Genomic DNA, 6,611 nt, shown 5'->3' on the forward strand with positions numbered 1-6,611 from the left:
GGAAATCAAAGTGAGACCCTTGTCTCTATGAAAAATTTTCAAGTAAGCCAGGCATGGTGGTGTGCACCTGTAGTCCTAGCTACATGGGAGGCTGAGACAGGAGGATCACTTGGGCTCAGGAGGTGGAGGTTGCAGTGAGCCGTGTTTGTATCACTGCACTCCATCCTGGGCAACAGATGGCGACCCCATCTCCAAAAAAAAAAAAAAAAAAAAGAAAGAAATAAAGAAAAGGAGAGAGAGAGAGAGAGAGAGAGAGAGACAAGGAAGGAAGGAAGAAAGGAAGGAACGAACAAAGGAAGGAAGGAAAGAAAGAAAGAAATGGTTTTATAAATTACAGTGCTTCAAAAGTGAAAAGGCTTTATATCCAGAGTTTAGTGACAAGAATGGACTCAGGTCAGTTTTTCATGCTGGCAAGAGTACCACAGCAGTATAGGATGGTAATGATACGGAGCACTAGGCGTGGGGTATATTGGAATTGTCTGTAATGTCTTTGCAACCTTTCTGTAAATTTGAAGTTTTTTCCAAAGTAAGAAGTTATTTTAAAAGAAGACTTGCTCAGATTGGTAATTAAGAGTGCTGAGTTATATTTAAGTGCTCGATATGGGCCCAACCCTTAGAGGTTCCACAAGTAGATGACACTTTACCCCGTAGGGTCCAAGAGGAGGGACCACAAAGATGTTGGAGATCCTCTTACTCCTCAGACATGCCACTGCCTCCCAAGAGCCCACAGCTGAGGGGGACCAGTGCATGATTATAAGACTCAACGACACCAACATTAAGCAAACTCCTGGCACCTGGCAGGTGCTCAGCAAACATCTGTTACATCTGTAGCTTGCTCAAGTGACGCGCCTGGAAAGCCTCCCCAGGGTAGGTAAGCCTATCCTTGGAACCTAGGTAGTGATTTAGGAGTGTCAGGGGCCGGTGGGTAGGAAGAATAACATTCTTAGCAAAGAAAACATCAGGTTAAGGTGGGTATATTTTAGACAGAGGAAGAAGAAATGCAACTGAACAGAAAAAGCGTGGGGTGGGGAAACTGATGTCTTCCATGTTCATTATCTGCCTAAAATAGAAACTCTGCCTTCTTCCCATTCTTAGAACGCAGCACATAATTTGGACATTAAAGATGTCAATCAGAGGCAAGCATGGGGGAGGAGGATCCTGTTTAGATCTCTGAAGCTCAGGCTTTTGCAATCAGTTAATCAAACCTATGCCACAAGTGGTAAATACTGAGGACGCTCCATTTTAGTAATAATCTTTACGTGGCAACTTGAAAGCGTTTCCGCCTTTCTGATAAACATTCCGGGGAGACCTCTTTTGCCCTCATTTCCTTGCCCAGTTGAGGCTGTATTTTTTAAGGAAGGAAGAACTAATAATCGGGGATCTTGTCCATTTTCCCTATATCTTTTCACAGTGGGGCGGGAGAAGACGGGCAGCGGGGGAGGTGAAGGGAAGAAAGGGCGGGGGAATCAAAGATTAGGCGTTGTTGTCCGTGCCAAAACGGAGTGAACCCATTATCAACAAATCAAAATCCAAAACGGAACAAAAAAGTCACCGGCCCGCACTACTCGCGCCCCCGCCCGCCCGGACGCCCAACAGGTGCTTCCCGGGCCCGCCCGCAGCCACAGTATCCTTGGGTGGCCACAAAGTAACCGCCCGCGCAGCTGCAGCGAGGCCCGCCCGTACTCACGGCCGCTCCGCGGTCCGCGCCCCAGCCCGCAGCGCCCATCCGGCCCAGGCCCGGTCAGCGCGGGCTCGGCTCTCAGGCGTTCCCGGCGCGGCCCGGGACGCGCTGAGGCCGTTAGCGCCTAGGCAGGGCGCGAGACATCCTCCCGCCGCCGCCCCGCGGGCCGCCTGCCCTTTGTTTTGGAGCGGTGGCCCGGCCCAGCCGCCGTTAACGGCCTCGGAGCGCGGCGCCGGCCAATCAGCGCGCCTTGTCGCCAGCGCCCCGCCCGCGTCCCGCCTCCGTTTCACCCCGCGCCCCGCCTGCCCCGCGCGCCTCCGCCCCGCGCGCTCCAGGCCAAGGAGCTCCGCCGGCTCGCACCCGGCCCGGAGGGGCAGGAGCGCACGTGCCGCGGGGCGCGCCGCACTCTCATTGGCTGGCCTGCCGGGCGCGGCCTCGGAGCCAGCCTGTGAGAGCCGAGGGCCGCGGGGGCGGGGCCGCGCGGGGCGGGGCGAGAGCGGGGGCGGGTTCCGCGAGGAGCCTGGCGCGCGGGTGCAGGCTGGCCGGGTAGGGGCGCTCGTCCCGTGAGGCCAGCAGGGGTGGACGCGCGCCCTGGGAAGCCCACCGGTCACCCGCTCCTTGGGCTCGCAGGGATGGGCCGAGGGCGTGCAGGGCCCGCAGCTCCAGGGGCTGAGGCGAGCTTGCGCGCAGCTTCCACGGCCGGCGCCATGCCCGTCCCGCCCGTCCGCGCGATCGGCCGCGTTCCGGGGGGCGGCGGCGGAAGGCGGCGCGAGGGGCGGACGTGGAGGCCGAGGCGGGCTCGTGCGCGCCTGGCCAGGGCCCGCCTTGACCGAACCCTTCCGCGGCCGGGTCCCCAGAGTGCGGTCGTCCGTGCTGTCCTGTCCCCACCACCGTCTCTGAACCCGAGGACCGAACCCGGTAGAACCCCCTCGCCACGGAGGACCTCCGGGTCTGCGTCTGGCCCACAGCTCTGCTCCAGGACTGCCGCGTCGGACCCGATAGAAAGCTCCTTCCTGGGGTTAGTGCTTCGGTAGCCCGCGCCACTCCCACGCCTCTAATGTCCCTGTTTTCTTGGTTTCATATCCCCTTTTAAAAAAAGTACATATATTTGAAGGCTGGATGCGGTGGCTCACGTAATCCCAGGACTTTGGGAGGCCAAGGCGGGCGGATCACCTGAGGTCAGGAGTTTCAAACCAACCTGGCCAACATGGTGCGCCGGTAATCCCTGCTACTCAGGAAGCTGAGGCAGGAGAATCGCTTGAACTCGGGAGGCAGAGGTTGCAGTGAGCAGAGATCAAGCCTCTGCACTCCAGCCTGGGCAACACAGTGCGACTCCGTCTCAAAAAAAAAAAAAAAAAAGTTAAAATGGTGAATTTTATGTATATTTTACCACAATAAAAATAGTAAAAGTCTACATTGTGATCTGGTACACACACGTATGAAAGAAAAGTTTCATGATTTAGTACATAATCTTATTTTGGGCAACGTCCTAACGTTTCTTTTTTTTTTTTTCTTTTTGACAGAGTCTTGCTCTGTCACCCAGGCTGGAGTGCAGTGGTATGATCTCGGCTCACTGCCACCTCCGCCTCCCGGGTTCAAGCAACTCTCCTGCCTCAGCCTCCCAGGTAGCTGGGATTACGGGCGCCCATCACTGTGCCCGGCTAGTTTTTGTACTTTTAGTAGAGACAGGGTTTCGTCATGTTGGCCAGGCTGGTCTCGAACTTCTGACCTCGGGTGATCCCCCTGCCTTGGCCTCCCAAAGTGCTGGGATTACAGGCGTGAGCCACTGCACCCAGCCTGTCCTAACGTTTCTATCTTCCTTTGTTTTTATTAACAAAATCCTGGGCACGACCTTCTGGGTGGCCTCGAGCAGCACCGTCAGCCATGCCTGCAGTCTGCCACCCCCTGCCTGCCCTGTGGTTGCACCGTCTATAACCCACTTTCCCACGGCCCACTCAGGACCACTGCCTTCCAGCTCCAGGGTTTGCTCCCTTTAGTGTCCCAGCTCCATGCCTCAGCATGCCCGCCACCTGGGGCTGCCCTCCCTGATGCCCACTTCCTCCCTGACCCCTTTCCCACACCCCACCCTTGCCTGTCCTGGAGAAATTCAGCCCACCTGCTACTGGGAAATGCACCTGGCTGCTTACTTTGGGGACACCAGTTTCTAGGGAAGCCTAGTCTTCCTGAAAACCCTCCACCTGCTCCACTTCTGGGTCTGTGCAGGTTCCACCATCCTGGAAGATGATCTCACACCTCCTCCCCTCTGTTAACTCTGTGTCCAACTTTACAGAGAACATAGAGATAGGAGAAGACTCCTCCCTGCCCCCACCACTAAATATCCCATCCTAAACATCCACTCTGCCTGCTGCCATGAACACATGGCTTGTCCATCGTCTGCACCCCACCGCTCACTGGGCTGCCCCCTCAGGGGTAGGAGCCACGCTATTGGCTCCACGTGCCCTCTTTACTATGCCCACCAGCTCTGCAACTCTTCAGGGCAAGATGACACAGAAGGGCACAGCCTGGGCTCCTCCCATGCCCCCTCTAATTCTCAGGGCCCCATCTCAACCGCGCCAACGTCATGTCACCAAATGTCACGTCCGGGCTCAGCCCACATCTTACTGGATGGTCCTACCAGCATTTCCTACAGTGGGGCGCTTTTTAAAAACACTTTCTTCGCTTAGATTCCAGGTCTCCACTCTCTCTTCCTCACTGGCCTCCCTTTCCCCACCTTCCTGATATTGGAGGCCCCAAAAGTTCAGCCCTTCTGTCTCCTCCCTTCCCTCCACTGGCCTGACAGGTGATCTCCACCAAGCCCACTGGCAGTGGAAGACCCTGCAAAGCATGCTACTGATCAAGTGTGTTCCTGGCCAAACACAGTGGCTCATGCCTATAGTCCCAGCACTTTGGGAAACTGGGACTTGAGTTCAGGAGTTCAAGACCAGACTGGGCAACGTGGTGAAACCCCGTCTCTGCAAGTGAGTGTGAGTGTGTGTGTGTGTGTGTGTGTGTGTATGCAAAAATTAGCCAGGTGTGGTAGCCACATGCCTGTAGTCCCAGGTACTTGGGAGGCTGACATGGGAGGATCACTTAAACCTGGTAAGTTGAGGCTGCAGTGAGCACTCCAGCTTGGGCAACAGAACAAGGCCCTGTCTCAAACAAAAAAGTGTGTTCCTCAGCACAAACCCTCCCATGACCCCCAAGCTCTCACCTACAGCTGCCCACTTCCAGTCCCAGTTGGAGGTCTACACTTTAAACCCAACACATACCAAACCAAGCCTCTGTCTCCACTGACTCAGTTAAGGGTGTGGCCATTTTTTGGGCACAGGCCAAATCCTCAGAGTCCTTCTTGAATCCTCTCTTTCCCTCACACCCCACATCTAACCCCTCAGCAAGTCCCTGGGTTCCCACTCCTGCCATCAACACCCAGGCTGAGCCACTCTCATCTCGTCTAGATTATTGTCATTGCTCAAGTGGTCTCCAAATTGTAAACTTTGCCTCCTTAACTCCACTCTTCACGGACTAATTCTTTTAGAACAAAAAGCCAGATCTGTACCTCCCCAAATGCACCAGGTCAAAGCTAGAGTTCATTGATGGGCTGCAGTGATTTGGCTCCTCCGTCTCTCTTCTCCTTCATTTCCTGCTACTCCCCCTGCAAGAGTTTGGTCAACTACAAAGCATAAAGTTTTTGTTTTGTGGTTTTCTTTTGAGATGAAGTTGCTCTGTTGCCCAGGCTAGAATGCAGTGGTGGGATCTTGGCTCACTGCAACGTGCACCTCCCAGGTTCAAATGATTTTTCTGCCTCAGCCTCCCAAGTAGCTGGGGTTGCAGGCACCCACCACCATGCCCCCTTAATTTTTTTTTTTTTTTTTTTTTGAGACAAGTTGCTCTTGTTGCCCAGGCTGGAGTGCAATTGCATAATCATGGCTCACTGCAACCTCCACCTCCCAGGTTCAAGTGATTCTCCTGCATCAGCTTCCCAGGTAGCTGGGATTACAGGCATGCGCCACCACACCTGGCTAAATTTTTTTTTTTCTTTCTTTTTTTTGAGATGGAGTTTCGCTCTTGTTACCCAGGCTGAAGTGCAATGGTGCGATCTTGGCTCACCGCAACCTCCGCCTCCTGGGTTCAAGGAATTCTCCTGCCTCAGCCTCCTGAGTAGCTGGGATTACAGGCATGCACCACCACGCCCAGCTAATTTTTGTATTTTTTTTAGTAGAGACGGGGTTTCACCAGGATGGTCTCGATCTCTTGACCTCGTGATTCACCCGCCTCAGCCTCCCAAAGTGCTGGGATTATAGGTGTGAGCTACTGCGCCCGGCTTTTTTTTTTTTTTGTATTTTTAGTAGAGATGGGTTTTCTCCATGTTGGTCAGGCTGGTCTCAAGCTCCTGACCTCAGGTAATCCACCCAACTTGGCCTCCCAAAGTGCTGAAATAACAGGCATGAGCCACCATGCCTGGCCTGTATTTTTTTTTTTTTTTTTTCAGTAGAGTTGGGGGTTTCACCATGTTGCCCAGGCTGGTCTCAAACTCCTGACCTCAAGCGATCCTCCCACATTGACCTCCCAAAGTGCTGGGATTACAGGTGTGAGCCAGTGCGCTGGGCCCAGAGTCTGTAGTGGGGCTCCATCACATAGGCACAGGTGAGGGCTCAGGAGGAGGAGCTCAGACCACAGCCTCTCGGTGTGACACGCAGCCCCTGCTCCGAATCTCGCAGTTGGTCTTTCTGCTTTGGTTGTCCCCACCTTAAAACACGCTGCCAGCAGATCCTCAGTGAATGACCCAGGACCCCTGATCAGCAAAGACACTCCTGTCTGGCAGGACGACCGCCAGGGCCTGGTGATCAGCTCCCAGAAGCAGATGCAGAGGCCGGCCCTCCCCCTGGGCAAGGTGAAACCCTTTGTGGAGCCATCCCCCATGGACTGCTCT

At 54.7% G+C, this 6,611-nt stretch overlaps 1 protein-coding gene across 1 annotated transcript in view; it reads right to left on the minus strand.

Moving 5' to 3' along the window:
- The window catches only part of YPEL1 (yippee like 1), a 33,301-nt gene extending 31,344 nt beyond the window's left edge, over nt 1-1,957 (minus strand). Inside the window, exon 1 of the mRNA XM_032272013.1 lies at nt 1,688-1,957. The gene's annotated coding sequence lies outside the window, so the exon portion shown is untranslated. The remainder of the gene's footprint in view (nt 1-1,687) is intronic.
- Between the last annotated feature and the right edge of the window lie 4,654 nt (nt 1,958-6,611).

This window comes from Sapajus apella, unplaced genomic scaffold (assembly GCF_009761245.1).
Source record: "Sapajus apella isolate SASKATOON/1434 unplaced genomic scaffold, GSC_monkey_1.0 scaffold274, whole genome shotgun sequence".
Classification (NCBI taxonomy): Eukaryota; Metazoa; Chordata; class Mammalia; order Primates; family Cebidae; genus Sapajus; species Sapajus apella.